This window comes from Ictidomys tridecemlineatus, chromosome 16 (assembly GCF_052094955.1).
Source record: "Ictidomys tridecemlineatus isolate mIctTri1 chromosome 16, mIctTri1.hap1, whole genome shotgun sequence".
In the NCBI taxonomy this organism is placed as follows: domain Eukaryota; kingdom Metazoa; phylum Chordata; class Mammalia; order Rodentia; family Sciuridae; genus Ictidomys; species Ictidomys tridecemlineatus.
Genome location: NC_135492.1, coordinates 18,394,182 through 18,413,946, shown reverse-complemented (window position 1 = coordinate 18,413,946; position 19,765 = coordinate 18,394,182). Strand labels below are relative to the sequence as shown.

The 19,765-nt window shown below is 49.7% G+C and overlaps 2 pseudogenes; both read left to right on the top strand.

Annotated features, from left to right (window-relative positions):
* The first annotated feature begins 3,339 nt into the window (after window positions 1-3,339).
* Window positions 3,340-12,402, top strand: LOC144371230 (endonuclease V-like; annotated as a pseudogene).
* Window positions 12,403-16,935: 4,533 nt separating this feature from the next.
* LOC144371485 (histone H3.3A-like) lies at window positions 16,936-17,763 on the top strand (annotated as a pseudogene).
* The last annotated feature ends 2,002 nt before the right edge of the window (window positions 17,764-19,765 follow it).

Genomic DNA, 19,765 nt, shown 5'->3' with positions numbered 1-19,765 from the left:
AAATTTATCAGGATAATTAACACACATCATTTCCAAATATGATAAATTCTGGGAATTCAAGGATAGCTCAAAAATATCTATAAATATCATCAGTTATATAAGCTAAACAATAAGCTCTAAGTGATAATTCCAATAGGTATAGAGAACATTTGACAAAATGTATAATTTAGAAAAAATATAACCTCAGCAAAGTAGAAATAGGGATCAGTCTTTACTTGTATAATGCCCAGTGGACTACTTCCTATAGGAACATCTGTACTAACATTGATACCACAGGTTACCAGTGACAAGTTCTGCTTCCTCAAATGTTGAAGTTTGAACATTAGAGAAACATGCAGAGGCAAGTGTACAAAGCAGGGTTTATTTAAAAAGGGATAACATAGACTTCTCCCAGGAGGGACAAAGGGGGCCATAGCCAGTATCCTGGTATCCCAAGAAGTGAGGGTGTTCTGCCTTTTTATATGTCCTAGGCTTTCTTTGTTCTCCAGATCTCTTCTCCCTTATCTCTCTCCTTCCTGTGTAAGTGACAAGGCTCAGGAGATGGATGGCCAAAAGGTGAGATGCAGATAGGCTGGAGGAGCCAAAGCAGAGTGATTTAGGCAGAAAGAGGGCTTATTAAATCTCCCTATATATCCCTGGGACGGGTTACCTTAGAAACAGGTTGGAACAGGGCGGGTTATGTTGATAAGGGTGGAGGAAGTGTTCTGAAGGAATTAACATTTCAATCCTTCCATTCTCTGGATTGACCCTTGCCTATCTGAGTGTCTAATTCTGGCTTCAATATTATACCTGACCACAAACTCTCAGAAACAGCCATTAAATCATTAAATTCACTGTCCTGCATTGCTGGAGATGTGCATTTCTAAATGAAAGTCCTGGAGACACTTTGATTTATTTTGTGGTGCTCAGGTGGAACTCAGAGCTTTATTCATACCAGCATTCCCCAGCCCAAATTCCTGTTTTTACTGAAGCAAACATATGCTAGAGTATTAGTACAGCACTGAAAATCACTTTCAGAATTGTGAAAACCCAAATACACATTAAGTATCCCTTATTGGAAACAGGTATCTGAATTTTCATGGGTGCTGCCATACAGTGGTTAATGCCAGTGATCTGCAGGATGTTTACACAGGCACAGAAAACCTCAGAGAAGCTTAGGAATGTGATTACCTGGGAGCCAAGGGGGAACTTGACCAGAAAGGGCAGCCTGTGTTGCAACAGATGAATTTATATGTGCTGTTGCTTTAAAATATGATCTAACCATGGGTGGAAGTACACACCTACAGTCCCAGCTCCTCAGGAGACTGAGGCAGGAAGATGGCTTGAGTCCAGGAGTGTGAGAGCTTAGACAACACAGCAGTAAATAAGTAAATAAATAAAATAAGACCTAAAGCCAATATTAAAAAAATGCAGAGCTCTCTCAGAGCTTAATGGTATATAGGTTTCTTTGTTTCCTTTTCTCCTTTTTGATACTGGGGTCCAAACTCAGGACCTGGCATATTGCCAGGCAAGTACTCTACTACTAAGCCACATCTGCAGCTCACCTTTCATAGAATTTCATTAACAGGTGAGAAGTGTTTGAAAGGGAAAAAGTGAAAAGATAAAAGATTAAGGGAATTCTGTGACTGCTAATGACCAACTCATGGTCTTTACCTCCAAGTATGGTTGTCAGCTTTGGGTGCTCACCTCAGTGACAGGCAGCACACACTCAGACCTGCCCAAGCTGTAAATAACAGTCCCTTCTTGGATTCCTCCCTTCCTCTCACATCTTGTCTGATGTCATCTTCATAGTTTCAGCTTTTTAAATCTTGCTGGAATCTGCCCTCTTGTCTGCCTCCCCTTACCCTCTTCCCTGTCTGTTCTGCCATCTCTGCCTCTGTAGGTTACTAAGGCAAATGGCCATGGGCTCCCCACCCCAAATCTTACTCCTTGATACACAAGGCTAGGAGTAATTTCCTTTAAAAAAAGTGGAATCATGTCACCATAAGTCCTCTTAACTGGACTTCAGTGTCCTTCCTATAACCTCAAGGTAAATCAAGTAAACACTTATTGACAGTGGCTTGCAGCCCTTTGTGATCTGTCCCCTGTTTGATATGACCCTGTAGGCTGGGCTCCCACCACTACTATCTTTCCCACACCCTATTCCCTACACCCACAGTCCTCTCAGGTTGGCTTAATTAGAATTTCTCCACACAAGCTCCAAAAACCAGAGAGCAAGAAAGGAAAGCCCCCTCTCATTTCCAAGGCCTATGACATAAGATGAGCCTATTACAGATGTCACTGTGCCCCCTGGGGAAAATGAACAGACCAGGCTGCAAAGTAGCTCAGACCAGGGAGACAAATGAAAAGAGAGTGAAGAGCCCCACACTCATATGCTGTAGGCAGAGGTTTACCTATCTGCTCTAGAGCAGAGGTTGACCTATATGCTCTACCAGGTTATAACCAGCCACCCTCTTCCACTGTGGGGTAGGGTCTTTGGGGTTTGAAACAGTCTGTTTGCCAGAGAAGCCTAAGAAAAGGAGCTGAACTTTAAAAGCTTTCTGGGTTGTTCCCAGTCATTGCAGAATGCCCGGTCCATCTGAGCCCTCTGTCCTCCACACCCACACCTCCTAACATCATGGGAAAAGTCTTCAGAGTCAGTTCATCTTCTGTCCTTGCAGCTGCACACCAGGGTGCACTCGCCTCCTCCCTCTGTGTCTCTATGCTATCTTGTCCCTGCAAACCCCTATTCTCTCAGACTTCCTAGCTCTGAAGGCATGCCCAACTTATTAGATGATTAGAGGTCTTTTCATAAAGTCAGTGTGGTAACCTCATTGTCACAGCCTCCAGGAGACCCAGCGTTTCTCATCTCTCCCAGTGTCCACATGATGCTGCCTTTATGCTAGTGCCTTCCAGTGCTTTGTCTTTGAGCCTCCAGCAGCCAATGCAAGTGGTGAAGTCAGCATTGACTTACAAGAAGGCCAGGAGGGAAGGGGCAAGCAGGGGTGAGGCTAACCACCACCCTTAGAACAGCTCCTGGAAAATGGAGTTGGGGATCCTCACACATACCAGTTCCCAGGTGGGCACGTTTGAACTGAGAACTCATCTTTGAACTCAATCCCCACCACCATTTGGGGGGAAGGTTATTTTGTCACTTCTTTCAAATCTTTTACCTTGCATATCCTACCCATGGGTGAGGCAGAGAAGGAGGCCATGGGTGGAGTAGAGATGGGAGGTTTGTTTTTGGTAGTGAGCAACAGGGCAGAGAAAATGGAGGCAGGAAGGAGGTGGCCTCAGGTGCCTGCTAGCCTGCATGCCTGATGGCAGTTGGTGTATGAAGAGAGATGAATCGTTAGCCTCATGGCCTTCCAAGAGTTGTCCTTCCTGGTGGATTTGGTGCAGTGGCTATAGAAGCCAGGCCTCATGCCCAAGGCAGATGCCTCATTTCAGGGCAGTAAAGTGGCCCCTCTGCTTCAGCCTGGTCACAGGGGGAGGCTCATGTGAGCCACCAATACCCAGAGCCAGAAAAGAAGAGAATTTTCTAAAAACCTGGACCCCTGTGGCAGTTCCTCTTTGTGCTGCCTCAAGGACAGCCCATACAGAGGAGTGAGAATCAGCTTAGCTGACCGTGACTCCCCAGTGGCTCTGTAGGTCCTCCTTGTGTGTGGAAATTTGATGCTCTACCATCAAGGTACTCTTGCTCCCAAAAGAGGTCAGGGTGGGTGCTTGGAAGGATGAAAGGGCACTTCCAACCCCATGGCAACAGCATCTGCTGCCAGCAGGACTTTGATGTCTCCATTCTGGACTCATTTTCACCATCAGGCCATGAGACACAGGACAGATCCCCCACCCAGAGAAGAGCCCCCTTTTTACCCCACCTTCACTGCCTACCCTCCTCTTCTCCACAGCACCCTACACTGGCCCATCTCCAGGACCATGATCCAGTGCCAACCTGGCCACTGAGAAAAGTCACAGGGTCTGAACTCAGAGAGCCCTACCCTCACTACCATCCATGAAGTGGACAGAATGGCCTCTTTGCATAATCAGGACTGTGGATGAATAGACCTTGGTCCAGGAGGGTGCTGAGGTTGTTGGTCATCCTGGACACTGCCCTTGGACCCCACAGCCCCAAAGCCAAAGGATAAACTCATGTTGACCTGGATGCTAGTCTTGAGAGCAGCAGGCTGCTCCTGGGCATGGGAACATATACATAGGCCTGAGGGCAGCAGCAAAGGGGACAGGAAAAAGAAAATTGCCAGAAAATGAAAGGAAGAAGAGGGTGAAGTGTTGTGAGGACGCTAATTAGGCTACTGGACCTGTAAAGGAAGAAGGCTTCCTCTGCACCAACCTCACCAATAAAGTCAGGGCACAGAGGGTCTTGGAGTCTGGGCCCTGAGTGCTCTGCAGGTCTGCAGATGGTGAGATTCTGTTAATCCCTCATACTGTGCCCATTTGCAGGCTGCATGGCTTACAGCTGGCCAACCCCACTTCACCAGTTCACTCTCCTCTGCCATATGCCAAGCTTTGGTGTGGCCTGCTACCTTGGTGTCTTCACAGAGCTGACCTGTTCTGGAGTGGCCAAGAAACTCCTGCAAGTAGATGGGCTGGAGAACAGCACCCTGCACAATGAGAAGGTAAGGAGGGCTGGACAGCCTGAGCCCAGCCAGAAGGTGCCTGGAATGGCCCTGGGGATGGGGAGGATTGGTCAGCTACCTTCTGCTTACCTCTGTGTGCCTAGATCCTGGCCTGGAGTAAAGCACACCTGGTGTTCTCTGGGTGCCTCCGTCCATGAGGCCCTGGGTAGTGCATCCTAGCCTGTAGCTTACAACCCCTTGGGCTGCTGGACTCCTCCCTCTGCTATTATTAGTCTTCCATCTCCACCTCTGTGCTGCTACCACACTCACATAGGTTACTGTAGATTTTGTTGTCCAGTCACCCCCATGCCATTCCAGCTGCCTGTCCCCCTAGCTCAGCCTCCAGACCCTGCTCATGGTGCTGCCTATGCTTTGGACTGCTGCTCCTGACTGTGACTACATCCACTCTTTCTCGCTCCTCCATCTCTTTTCTCTGGCCCTGCAAACTGAACTGGGAAGGTGACATTAACACTTTGGCCCTTCCATTGGACAGCAAATTCCAAGAGCTGAGACCCCATCTGTCCTTTTCTCCAGCTAAGGAGCCTGTGTAGAGCACTCACTCCATCAACATCAGTGGAGGGTACAGAGGTCCAGACTCTACCCAGGCCAATGTGATACACTCTGGGCTCACCTTTTCCCTTGCAAAGGAAAGTATGGAGGTGACCCACACATGCCCAATCTCCTGGTAGGAGAGGAAGCAGAAGGAAGGTAAAAGCTCAGTCCTGGCCATAGCCTGCTGCCAGGGTGGCCCCTTGTGCCCCAGACCACTCCTCTACTTACCAGTGCTGTGTTCCAAAATGAGCTGCTGCCCATCTCAAATCCTGTTTTAAGGTCAAGCCTTAGACACACTCAAGGCTGTCTCAGCAGATGGCTTTACTTGGGTACAGTATCCATCCAAGATACATCTCTTCTCTTTCCTGGCTTGTAACTAGGTTTTTAAGAGAAAGAGGCTCACACCAGCACTTCACCAAGGAAAGAAGTTCTTTTAAAGTTTTCTACCTATTTTGTAGATTCAGCTTCTGTGGACTGAAGAAGATACTTCTCTTCACTCAGGAGGCTCTGGCACTATCTTGGGAATGGTGACTGGCCTGGACCTTCACCCTACTCTGTGAGGTCAGAGGCAGTGCATGCACTCGCACACATGCACTTCAGACCCTCTGCTGTCAGCACTTGCCCACTGTGCCTGGGGACAGGCACTGGGAAGGAGCCTAAGGGACAGGAGTCCAAGAGTTTTCTGCTTACACTCAGGACCTCATCAGAGCCTTTAGCCCCTGTGGCTGGCCTGGACCCAAGGGCATGTGTCCCATATTTCTCTGACCTACCTTTTATGCTATAGGCCCTGAAGAGACACAGCCTTAGCACCAAGCTTCTTTACATTTCTGTGGGCCAAAAGATGAGCCTGGAGACATCCGTACACTTAACCTGATGCTGCTGCAGGTGCCAGATTCCAGAACCCTTGTACCAGGTGGGGTCCAGCACTTTCTCCTAAACTTCTCACCATTTGTCAGCTCAGTTGGGGTCACAGAGCAGTGGTTTGAGGACAAGAAGGCCCTGGGCTGAGGACAAGCCCATGGGCCCCTTGCTGGGGAACCTGGTGTGTACATATTGGTCCCTAGAGACAGGAGGGTAGACAGGAGGATGCAGAGTTCTCAGGAATTCTATACTGAGAATTCCCGGCCTGTACTTCAGAAGCCACTGTGCCCGACACTCAGCTTCTCCTGTACTTCAACCTCCTTCACCCAGGTACCAAGTTTTCTGGAGGATCATTTGATGTTATCTCTGATGGCAGGGTGCTCCACCAGTCCCCAATCAGGAGCTCAGAAGGAGCATTTCTTAGCTGAGGACCCATGCAGGAACACTTGGGGAGAGCACTGAGGAAGACTTATGGCATCAGAAACTCCAGGGTGTGGCTATACCAGGTACTCAGCACCTAAACTGGTGCTCAGAGGTCAGGGGATCAGCACTCTAATGAGCCAGTTGGCTCAGCTGAGAGGAACTCAGCCTGCAGCTGAGCACATGATGCCCACAGCTCACTTTCACCTTCAGTTATGATGAGGGGATGCCAGTCACATGCCAGTAAGTGTTCCACAGAAGCCATAAGGTGAAAATATAAGGGAAGCCATGATCAAGAAGATATCTGGCTCAGGAACAGCATTTGCAAAGGCTCTGGCTCAGGTAGGAGTTTGATTAGGCAGCTCAGCCAGATGATGGTGGGTCAGGGAGTGTATAAAGCAAACAGGAGCCAGTTTGTATCTTAAGCTTTCATGTTGTAGACTTCACTGCAGGAATTCAGAAGCCAGTGTTCAGGGCTTTCAGATCTGGCTTTTGAGGCAGCAGCTCCTTGTGTACTACCAGGCCCTTGGGCCTTTGGCAGGAGTTGGGGATATGGTCTGTACCTGCCTTTCACATCCAGCCTTGGAGACTGCAGAGAGGTGGGGCAGAGGGACCAGAAGCCTCCCCTCTCTTTCTGCTAATTCGGATCTCCCAACTTCTGGGTCTGTTGCCTGTACTGAATGGATGGAGGCAACCACCAAGCACATTCTTTTGAAAGTGGGCTTAAGCCCTGCCTGGGCCTGATTGTAGGTTGCAGAATGACCTCTAGGTGGCAACAGCAGCCTGCATACCACCATGGCTGTGTTCCTGGGGTAGCTTTGCAAAGAGGTGGTGAATGAGTGGGCTTGTGGATGTCCACTAGCAAAAGCCTCGCTCTCTCCCATCCAGGATGTTGCTGAAGTCTTAGGCTGGGCTGTCTAACCTGAGTACATCCCCATCCCCAAGAGGTCTTTTCTCTTCCATTCTTTTGCAGTGGCCTAATGAAAAAAAATCCAGGAGATTCTCTCAGAGGCCCTCAGCCCTAGAACTCTGGATTTTGCTATCCCAGACCTGCAGGGCAGGTCTCTGTCCTCTTCTCAGCTTACCAATGAATGACTCCTGTTCTTTCAGCTGAGGTGTCAGCCACATGAAAAGGACTTTGTCCACCTAGAAATAGACAGGGTCATGTGCCTTGAGCTGAAGAAGAGCCCACCAAGTCCTAAACTCACAAATCAGAGAAAAGTCCCTTGCATCCAGAAGCTCATGTCCCTGTATCTGCTGGGATGGGTATGGGTACTGCAGGCCTCACATTTTCTTTCTGGGCCTATTGGCCTCTCAGCCCTCCTAGATAATGTGAGAGATGGTCTTGGAATTGAGCCTCCCTCCTACTGCTTGGTGGACACCTGGTCATAGATACTGCTGCATTGCCAGTGCCAGGTGCAAATATTCCTGCCATGCTGGGCTGTTGCCTGTCAGACATTCACTGCCCACCTCACCTACTTCCCCAGTGAAGCAGAAGCCATTTGAGGATTAGCTGCTGCTGTCCATGAGTCATATGATCCCAAAGCTAAGCTAAACACATCTGAGCTAGGATCATGGGGGCTTCTTGAGGCCAGGGTCCCAGTTGGGACTGTGCCCTGTTCCATATTCCTTCTCACCAGGGTCTTTCCCAGTCTCCACCTGTGACACACAAGCCCTATTTTACTCTGATATCCTTGCTGAACATTCTATAAATGGCAGGAGTCACAGTTGGAATGACAGACTAGCTCTACTGGGAGTCCTCAAAAGAGAGTTGAGTGAAGTCTTTAGACTTCACTCATGTGGGGAGCTGCTCATATAGGGAGGACCCTAGGACCCTCTTCATCTGTCTCAGAGCCTCAACACTGAGGTTCTTGGCATCCCTGTCACCCACACACCAGTGGCTGTTATTCCTAATATCTGGAAAGCTGGGCCTGAGGTGTAAGGGTATCGCAGACTGTTGGTCAGGAAAGGTGTGTCCAGAGTCTGGCTCAGAATCGCCATCACATCTTACCAAGCTCTATCTCCTTCAGGGTGACATCTGCTCTTGAGAACACATTTGCAGGACTCTGGGTCACTTCATGCCATCTCCACAAGTTCAGAAGAGGTGAGCACTAGGGGAGGCTCAGGCTGCTCACAGGTGACTGCTTTCAGTAGCCAGCCTCTTTATGCTGCAGTGTTGTGGCTATGAACTGGCCAGGAACACAGGAGAAGACCTCTAGGTGGCAACAGGTCTCCAAAGGGGGAGAAGAGTGAGACAGACTCCTGGCTTTTGGGGAACTCTCTGGAAATAACTAACCCAAAACTTGTCTCCTTGCAGGGTTATCTCAGCTTCTCATGGTCCACTTTACATTCAAGAGACCCTGCCTTGTGTTTCACAGAAATGACATGGCCTCTGGTAGCTCTTCACAACTAGCTATATCACATGCAGCCTGGCCCTCTTTTCCTCATCTGTGAGGCAGCACAGTAGTTCTGGTCCCAGGTGTCACAACACAGTCCTGTTGTGAGGACTGTAGATGGGGTAGCAAAGTCCGATGGCAGCCTCACCACGAGGCAGGTACTGGATTGTATAGTTGAAGAAATTCAGGCCTAGTATGTAAATAAGCAGTAGCACAGGCTGCAGCAGCACAGGCTGCAGTGACAGCCTGGCTTCCAGGCCCTATTTCTGGCACTTCTTACTCCCTGAAAGAAGCTGTGTGAACACCAGAGCTCTTCTGCTCATTCCACTCTATTGAATATAAACCTGCATCCACCTGCTCTGTCTTTTCTTTCAGAATTCATTTTTAACTTGTGCCCCACCAGCCATAGTGGGCCACAGTCGGGGTCCATGCTGGTGTGGTACTTAGGCCTGGACAGCACAAGTCATTCAAGAGCTGTGCATCCTCTATGATTATTTCTCTTCTTTTCTCATTTCCTTGTGACTGTCCCTAAGCCTTATTAAGCTGAGAGACAGGCCACTGGGACTGCCCAGCTTCACAGTTGAAGCTGTCAATCTAAGTACAGGGTGGGCCTGTCAACCTCTGGGCAGACGCATCCTCAGGCCTTCCAATGACCACACAGAGTCTTCTGGGCTGGCTCTGGCATTTTATGGTAGCCCTTTCTCCATATCATTACCAGGAACCAGAATGCACAGAGTCCTAAGGCATGACCCAAAAGAGGCCTGGGAGAGCCTGTAGACCACTAAGGACCACAGCAGAGGCCCCAGGGCAGGCTTGGAGGCTCACAGGAAAAGCAGGGCCAAGCAGAGTGGAGAGAACTGAGTGCTGTGAGCACTTGGACTGCTAACTTTCCACTCCACCCTCAGGAAAGTAGCTATGAGGACCTCACCCACCAAACCACAGGTAGAGGCCCATCAGAACATGGAGGAGGGTCCTGGACATGCCCATTGGAACACCTAGTATGGCCAGTGGTAGTCTATCCTATCCAGCACTGACTGGTGGATGTGGCCACAGTGCCCCAATAGGACAGACCTTCCCAGCGCCAGTTCCAGACCATAATGTGTCTACAATTGCCCTCCTAGAGTATGTGAAGAGGATTTATGTTCATGTGCACAATGGACCCAAAGCTGTGTGAATATCACAGCTCTCCTGCTCAGCCCATTCTTTGAATATAAACCTGCCTCCACCTGCTCTGTCTTTTCTTTGAAGGTTCATTTTTACCTGGTGCCCCACCAGCCATAGTGAGCCACAGAGGGAGTTCACACTGGTGTGGCCATGCTTCAGTACTCATGAGTCTGTCCTCAGCCTGGAATGAGGCCAAGGCATGGGCTGCCAGGGGTTCAGAGGATGCCAAACAGGAAGCCAAGTGAGACCCTGTGCCCACTGCCAGAGAGCTAGGGACACTCCTGCCACCCTCACCCAGAGGAACAGCCTCAAGCCCCGTCTCCAATGTGGGAAGGCAACTTGTTCCCTGCCTAGCTGGCCACTTTCTCTCTTTACCTAAGCTTAAAGTGGAAACTGAGAGGAAGGGCACAATGGATTGCCCACCTGTGACCTGCCTCATTCCCAGTCCTTCATGTACCAGTTTGCCCCCCAGACTCCAGGCTCCCAGAGTGGAGTTGGCAGAGAGTAGGTGGCTGCAGATCCTCTGGGACCCATTTCCCCAGTTCCAGATCAAGATGGAAGAAGGTAATCAACAATGGAGAAGAGGAGGGAGGTGTGTCATCTTTAAAGAAATGGAGGACAGTGAAAAATCATGTCCCTGAAGTGCCCCAGTCTATTCCCAAGTCACATTAAGCCCAGACAAGAATGTCCAGGTAAATGCCATCCTGAGGGACACTGACTCTCACACAGGGTATATAAGGCAGACCAGAATTCTCAGAATGAGCTGTTTTTTGTTTGTTTGTTTGTTTGTTTTTGTTTGTTTGGGTTTTTTTTGCACACAACCTAGGACAGAAGCTTTTTTGGATGCTTGTCATAAAAGAATAAAAGCAGATGAAGGACTCTAATGATGTCACTGCTGTGGCCTGACAAGTAAACCCCTCTCCCTGGATGACCGGCCTGTGTCGGGGGCACCGTGGAGATGAAAATTTCCTCTTGTTTTCCAGCTGCCATTGGACAAGGTATAAAAAAGAAAGATTTGCATGAGGTATACTGGGGCAGGGGGAGGGGGCACTGCCTGTCCAACTTGCTACCCTGGGCTTTCTCCATGAAAAGCTTTCAATACACCAATGTCCCTTGGCATGGTGGCACACACCTGTGATCCCAGCAGCTCAGGAGGCTGAAGCAGGAGGATTGTGAGTTCAAAGCCAGCCTCAGCAACTTAGTGAGGCCCTATCTCTAAATAAAATATATAAAATATCTGGGGATGTGGTTCAGTGGTGAGAAACCCCTGTGTCCAATTCTTGGTACCAAAAAATGTACACCAATATCTTACATGCCATATGTGCATAATTCCTTGGGTCTCTCAGCAACCTGTCATATTACCCTAGTGCAACTGGGCTGTGGAGCAAACAAAAAGGCAGCAGGAAAAGAGACTCTGCCACATGCTGTGCATGATGGCTTCCTGATGAGCCCAAGGGACAGCCCAACATATCCTGACTAGATACAGTCCAGCTGCCAGGCACCTCATGCAAGGCAGTGTGCATTGAGTGTTTAGCACCCCCTTGGGGTGGGTCTACAGTAGCCTCTGAGAAAGCTGACCACCAGCTCTCACTTAGAACCTGTTTTCCTCATAAGGTTTGGCAGACATTAGATGTGCAACTACATATGAAGTCTCTTGGACATGCAGAAAATCCCCAGTAAGTGAAGTGTGGATGAGCAGGAGTTTAGTCCCAGGCTGGGCCCAGGAAAAAGATGGTGGGCAGAGGGCTTGCACCTGTGCACTGAGCACCTGTTCATGGGTCAGCCTCTTAGCCAAGCCACCCAGTGGAATTCTGTCAAGGGTGTTAAGGAAACAGGACCATAGTGAAAGCACCCAGAACTGTCCTTCTAAAATGTCACTTGCCCAAGCAGACCTGAGCAAGGCTCTCCAGGGGACACATGACTGCCACAGGCTTGGGCAGGCATTGCACACACAGAGAGCCAGGAAAAAGGTGGAACTCTCACCCAAGTCCAAGGGTAGACACAACTTTGAGGACCCCTTCCCACTGAGGATTGGAGACATTTGCCTGTCTTTTAAGGAAAGAGGGCACCTAAGTTGACAGCAGAGGGGGCAGAGCCAGGTGGGGAGATATAGGGGCTCCAGGGGACCTGAACAGAGAGAAACTAGTTGCAAAAGACACTAGCAGTGTCCAGATTCCTGTCTGTCTCCCCCCCCCCCAGGTACTCATGGGAAAGCTGGCAGCTTCAGTCCAACCCCCCCACCCCCAGACTCTGGGCTGCTTAAGGGGGTCAAGCTGGTGCCCCTTGGCCTCTTCCTCAACATCTCACTAGAGCCATGGGCCTCCTGGAGCCGGCCCTTCAGGGCCTCAGAGCAAGCTCAGGCTGCAGGGGAGACAATATACCTCTTAGATCCCTAGCACAGGTCCCCAGGGTGTTGCTGTCCTGCCTCCTCAGAAGAGGGTCTGAAGGGCTTTGCCTGGTGCTCTGTGTCCTGATGGGAACATCTGTGTACAGGTTCTAATTCATATTTTTGCTCTGTGTGCTGGGATAAGTTACTTCACCTCTGTGTGCCTCTTTCCCCATCAGTGGGATGCTAGGATCAGTGTCTCCAGAATAAGCTGTGTGTTTGGGGGGCAAGATGGGGTGTCTGCACTTTTCCCTCCAGGCACAGTACCCCAGATGTAGACACACCTCTCTTGCCCAAGAAAGCTGTCTCTAATCCCTCATGAAGGTCTTGGGGCACCACCAGGGGCCTGTGTGGGATGGGGGCTCACCGACCTGGCCCACCTGCCCCAGCAGCAACCCAGGCAGCCCAGCAATACCCACTGTACTCCCCTGGCCATGCACTTGGTGGAGTTTTGCTACCCAGATTTCTGTTACTGTGGTAAAATAAGTGAGACAATTACCTTAAAAAGAGGGCATTCATGTTTTCCAGAGGTTTTAGTTCATGCCACCTGGTCCTGTGGCATGGTGTTCATGGTCACCACAGGTCCATGATGGGCCTGTGGCAAGGCAGCACATCATAGCAGGAATGAAGCTGCTCACCTCATGGCAGCCAGGAAGAAAACAAGAAGAGACCAGGGGCCCACTCTTCCCTATCAACCTAGGACTCCTACTAGGCCCATTCTCTACAGGTTCCACTACCTCTGGATAGAACCATGGGCTGGGGATCAAGCCTAACACATAGGCCTCTCAGTGACACTCAAAGTCCAAACAATGGCACCACTGGGCTGGGCTGTCTGCCTGGACTGCAAGATGCTGGTCAACCTCCTCCACCTTCACTGCTTATCAGTTTCTGTTATCTTCCCCTGTCCATGGCTCCCAGCATGAGCAGTAGACCCCTGAGCACAGAGTGGAGCCATCCTCAAGCACACTTGCTCCAGGCCTATCTTTTGACCAGGTTGTCATCCTCCCTGGGGATTCCTCACAGTCTCTCATGTGGGTGAATCCTGGAGCAAGAATGTGCAGGTGTACAAGCCAAGTCATCCTATGTATGATCAGAACTCCAGGTCACATGTGACAGAAACTACCTGAAGCAAAAGTGAGTCCTGTGTGTTGACTCCAGGGTGATTCACTCCAGGGCCTTCCAGCCTCCTGGCTCTTTACCATCCCTGACCCATGGGGGTTCAGCAGAAACTCTAGATTTCCTCCTTCCTGCATCTAGTGACCTCATGCATGTGGATGTTCTAACTGAATGGCTCCAGCTAAACCCACAGGTGGTGTGCCTTGACTGGCCCAGCCTGTCACAGGCCTTTCCCTGAGCATGTCACTGTGGCTTGGGGTGGCCAGAGCCAGGGTCAGACCCAGCCTTCACCCACCCATGGAGATGGGGTTTCTCAGTGTAAAATCAAAGCTATGTTGCGAGAGAAAAAACATCAGGTGGGGAAACTGAGGCTGGGGCTTTTTACAGAAGTATAGAAGCCTCAGGGACTCATGAAGCTTTATTCTGAATGCCTAGTAAGGCACCGTCTCCTCCCACTAGCACCCTGTCCCATCCCCTGGTAATTCTCTTCCAATGCCAGCAGGGAAAATGTGTTTAGGGCCACATTATTAACTTGCCAATCTCATTTATGGGTCACAAATGCTAAAGGCTTAGACGATCCACTTATATAATGAGATGTTCAGGACAAGTTACTTGGGGAAATGTCAGGCAGGATCCATCATACTCATAGGGAGAGAGAGACAATCAACCAGAGCAACAATTGGATTCAGCCTCCAGCAGGGCCAAGAAGGAGGGCAGGGCCTCACTGTTCCCTTTACTGGAGCTAGGAACGCTGGGCATGCACTGTGGTATCTGCTACCTCATTTATTTCTTTGTCACCTGCCCAAATGAGTCATGGCTGAAAGAGGGGAATAACAGAAGACAGAGCAGTGCTGAGGAGGGACAGATGTTCAAGCAGGTGGGCAGAGATCAAGTGCCAGACTCAGCTCTTGCCTCTCTGGCCAGAAACACTCATGTGTTCTGGGTGCCTGGGATGTGTCTCCCAGATGAGGAGACACATACCCTACCCATGGCTTTGCCTATGGTAGAGCCCCAGCACCTCCTCTGGTGCAGTAGATAACCCCACCCTGGTCTACTCAGCAAGTGATTGAGAGCTACCAATTGCCAGCCCTCCAGCCTTATATCTATTCATGATACTGACATATGGTATCTCCACATAGATCCACTGGTCCAAGGATGCTGCTAATTGAGAGAGTAAAGCATGTCCTCATTAGATCCCTGCTGAAGCAGAACAAATGTAAGATGCTAGGGAGCAGAGGGCAGCCTGAGGTATGTGTCCGCATGCAGCATTGCAGGGGTAAGGGAGGAAGGAAGGGGCAACATGGGCAGGCTGCAGGCTTGGCAGTCGGTTCTGGGTCTCAGAAGACTCCTGGGCCTCAGTTGATGAAGTCCTAAGGAACTGGGTTGACCATCCTGGCCCAGGCAGGCTGGCTTGTAGCAAGACCTCAGCTGACAGCAGGCCCCATCATCTCCCTTCATTTCACACCAAAGAAATGCTGAGCCAGTGACCATAGATGCACCAGAGGCTCAGCAGCCCAGCAAATAAGGCCCTAAAATGTTCTAGTTCTTTCTCCAACAAAGACATTCTATCTCATATTGAACCAAAGTCCTGAGAGCTCTAGACCAGAGTCTTCTGTTTTTATTGGGGGCAGCCTGGACCCGTATCAGTGATTATGGTATTGTTACTCACCAGTGCTTTCCCCACCAGGCCCCCACTCCATTCTGTGGTCCCTCTCCAGTGCCCAGCTGAGGATTAGCCACCAAAAAGCCCTACTCCTGGGACTGCAGAGGGCAGAGCTTAGACAAAAGTCAGGGTCTCAGGGTCCTAAGCAGCCTTTCCTCCCCACTCAGGTCTGGAGCTTGCTGCCTGGAAAGAGGCTTCTTCACCAACTGGCCACCTGCATCCTAAATGACCAGTGGGTTTGAGATTTGTGGCCACCACCTCCCAGGAGGTGTAGGACCATGGTCCCCTGACCTAGTATGACCATCTGCCCCTGCAGTGATAGGAAGTTAGAGGAGATGGAGATGGGATCCAGGACATGAAAGGCTAGGATGCTCAGGCTGTCTAGGGGAAGCGCTGGGGGTGGGGCTTGCCCTTGGATGCAGCTGAGCTTCTGAACGTCTGGGACACTAGAAAGCTCAGGATGCCCTTCCATTGGCCTGTGCTTGCTCTCTGTGAAGTGGAAGTCTCATGGGGTATGACTGAGTGTTTCACCTACTCCTTCTTGGCAAGGGTAGATCTGGGGCCTGGAACTAGCACCCCAACACTGTGGGATTTTCACAGGGAGTCAAGCAGGGGCAGAGTCTTATCCCTCAAGGGTGCAGCCTGCTAGAGAGGGGCCCTCATCAACTCCCTCCAGGCAGCTGGAGTGAAGGGCTACTGCCAAGACAGCTCTGACTCTAGGTCCATCAGCACCGTTATTCTAGCCCTGTTGGGCCATCTGGGTGTTCTGACTTTTCCAGCCTCACCCTGGACAAGGTGCTTCTGTCCCAACAGAATGTATGGGGGGTCTCTGCCCCTGGCCCTGGCCCTGGCTGACAGTGTTCACATCTGCTGAAGGTGCTGGGCAACCACATGTCAGGCAGTGCTGTGCAATGAGGCATCTGCTGCTACCATCTTGGGGCAGATGACTGCCAGTGAGCTAAGTGTGTAAAAAGGAAGGGATGCCATAGGAACCCTTTCTTGCAGGGAGAATGGGGTGGAAGAGGCAGGCACCTGTTAGCTGGAGAAGCAGGGACCACATCTAAGGGAGAGTTCTGGGATCACATGGGCTCCAAGGTTGGAGTGGGGACCAGAAGCCAGATCACAGGTAGCTTGGGCCCAGCCTCAGAGAGGGTGCAGGACTCTGCAGGACAGGATTGGCATGCCCTTGTCATGCCTGTTCTGGTGGTCTTAGGCATGTCCCTTCCCTCTCAGTTCTTTAGGGCCTGAAAGAAAGTGTTGGTATTTTCAAGTGCTTTCATTTCCTGATCCCTGAGATTGGAAAGATAGGGGCTTCATCAGCACACACATGCTTGCCGTCTGCAGGATCCTCTGGCCAGGAAGTGACAGGACCCCAGCAACCCTACTAGACTCCCCTCAGGGTGTGCAGGAAGGGCCTCCACCCTGCATCCAGAGGCTGAGGCTCCTACAGAGCTTTAAGTGGTGGTCATTGAGGTCTCCATGCAGAGCAAGACCCTTTGTCAGCTTTCCTCATCCTCCTAGGTTGCAGCAAGAACCACATGGTAAAGGGTATGGCCAGGATGCTGGGCAGGAAGCTGACTGAAATATGAGATCCTGCCTGCTTTGTTTGCCTGCAAAGCCAGTCCACTGGACCCAGAAACCCTCAGTGATATTGGGCCCCAAGGAAATAGAGGTGTGAAATTTCATCAAGGAAACAGCCCAGTCACCAAAGCCTTGTTTTGGTTGGAAGGGTCTGAGGCTAGAAAGAAGGCCCCATGGGTGTTCGCAGCCGCCGCCGCGCCGCCGTCGCTCTCTAACGCCAGCGCCGCCTCTAGCTCGCCGAGCTCCAGCCGAAGGAGAAGGGGGAAAGGAGGTCTTTCTACCATGGCTCGTACAAAGCAGACTGCCCGCAAATCGACCGGTGGTAAAGCACCCAGGAAACAACTGGCTACAAAAGCCGCTGTAAGAGTGCGCCCTCTACTGGAGGGGTGAAGAAACCTCATCGTTATAGGCCTGGTACTGTGGCACTCCGTGAAATTAGACGTTATCAGAAGTCCACTGAACTTCTGATTCGCAAACTTCCCTTCCAGCGTCTGGTGCGAGAAATTGCTCAGGACTTCAAAACAGATCTGCGCTTCCAGAGCGCAGCTATTGGTGCTTTGCAGGAGGCCAGTGAGGCCTATCTGGTTGGCCTTTTTGAAGACACCAACCTGTGTGCTATCCATGCCAAACGTGTAACAATTATGCCAAAAGACATCCAACTAGCACGCCGCATACGTGGAGAACGTGCTTAAGAATTCACTATGATGGGAAACATTTCATTCTCAAAAAAAAAAAAAATTTTTTTTCCTCTTCTTCCTGTTATTGGTAGTTCTGAACGTTAGATATTTTTTTCCATGGGGTCAAAAGGTACCTAAGTATATGATTGCGAGTGGAAAAATAGGGGACAGAAATCAGGTATTGGCCGTTTTTCCATTTTCATTTGTGTGTGAATTTTTAATATAAATGCGGGGATGTAAAGCATTAATGCAAGTCAAAATGTTTCAGTGAACAGGTTTCAGCAGTTCAACTTTATAACAATTATAAATAAAACTGTTAAATTTTTCTGGACAATGCCAGCATTTGGATTTTTTTAAACAAGTAAATTTCTTATTGACGGCAACTAAATGGTGTTTGTAGCATTTTTATCATACAGTAGATTCCATCCATTCACTATACTTTTCTAACTGAGTTGTCCTACATGCAAGTACATGTTTTTAATGTTGTCTGTCTTCTGTGCTGTTCCTGTAAGTTTGCTATTAAAATACATTAAACTATAAAAAAAAAAAAAAAAAAAAAAAAAAACAAAAAAAAAAAAAGAAAGAAAGAAGGCCCCATGGGCAACCCCAGAGTCCCTGCTGTAGAGTAATGCACACTCAGGCCACAAGGGCTTCTTCTTGGTGACAGAGAACATGGCAGGATAGCCTGTACTCAGTCCTAATGTTCTGGACTTGGAGTCCTGGGCTCTCAGCCTCCTGTAACCAGCACACCACAGTAGGACAGAAAACTGGGGCTAAGAAAGCCTGAGTCACTTGCCCAGGTAACTCAGGGCTACTTATTGCCAAGCTGCACTATGAATCTAGGTTCTGGTCAGCTTTCATGCAGCCCAAGGTATGTAGACCTGTAACACCAGACCAGAAGAGCCTACATTCTCTGGATGGTCTGCCAGCTGCATCCAGAGGTCCAAGGGAACATGACAGGTGGGCCCATTTCCCCTTTTCCCACCTTCCAGTAACCTACACCCAGCCACTGACCATGTGCCAAAGGTCTCCGCCTGCTGTGACTCAGCCCAGCTGTTACTCAGCCTCCTGTTTGCTGGTTCTTGCCTGTTTTTAACTTTTCAAAGTATGACTTCACCATTGAGTCCTGGCAGGGTGACTTCTGCAGCTCTGGCAGGTCCTCCTCTCAAGCCTCAGTCCATGCATGCCCAGGAGTGTCCTTGGCTTCCTCTCACCAAGTGGCTGAGAATTAGATGCTGGGATGAGGCATCCTTGGACTCTGGTCCTGGACAGACTGTCACCCCCAGGGCCAGAAGTCTGTTCATAGTCACCCTTCCTAGGTGCCTCCAAATCCAAGGGCCCAATGTCCGTGACATCATAGATTGAAGACCAAGAGGCCAGAAACCCTTCAAGAGAGGAGCACCCAAGAGTCCCCTTCAGAAGGAAGAGGCAAGAAATGGGGTTTGTCATGGGAAGGCTCAAGAGGTGGGTCAGTGCCATGAGAGGCCGGAGCATCATGTGGATAAGGGCTGTCCCTGGGGGAAGGCAGCTTCCCTGAAACTCAGCACGGGCAGTAGAGGCTGCTGTTTTGTTAGGCACTGAGCCCCATGTCCTTAGGAGCCAAGCAAGAAAGGACAGCCCTGAGGCAGATGGGATCCTTCTCAGGACTGGGCCCAGCATGGTACAATTGGTGGAGTGTTAAAAGTGGAGGTTTGCCATGTTGAAGTTGAGGCCTGGGTTTAGTCTATGTGAACTCATTTAGGATTCGTGTCTCTCCTCATTCCGAAATGGACTTATTGTCCCCCTTGAGGGCAGTGCTCTGGTGCCAATGAGACAATGTGGGAGCCACCAAGTGTAGAACCGAGTTCTGATCCCTGTATCTTGAAGGTTCTCCATCTTTGAGAAGATTTGCTGCCCAAAGGGGCCTGCTGAAAAGGAGTTGGCCTACACTCCACAGGGGATCTGGGAGGAGAAAAAGAACTGCTTTGGTGACAGGTAGTGAGGGATTTACTATGTTTTAAATGCAAAATCACAATAAACTGCAAACAATTCATAGGAAATAAAATTGTACATGACAAAAAATGAGATATTTAATATCTACTCCTAGTCTGTGGTTTGTTTCTTCATTATCTTTTTTTTTCTTTTTCAGACCATAAGTTATTGATTCATTGATTGATTCATGCATTATTTGTGATGGGATATCATTTTGTTGACAGGCTTTCTTTAAACTCCTGGACTCATGCATTCCTACTACCTGAGTCTCACGGGTTCTTAAAAGTTTTAAATTTTATCAAAGTCCCAATTTACCAGTATTTTCTTCCATGGATTATATGTTGATATTGAATTAAAAACCTACT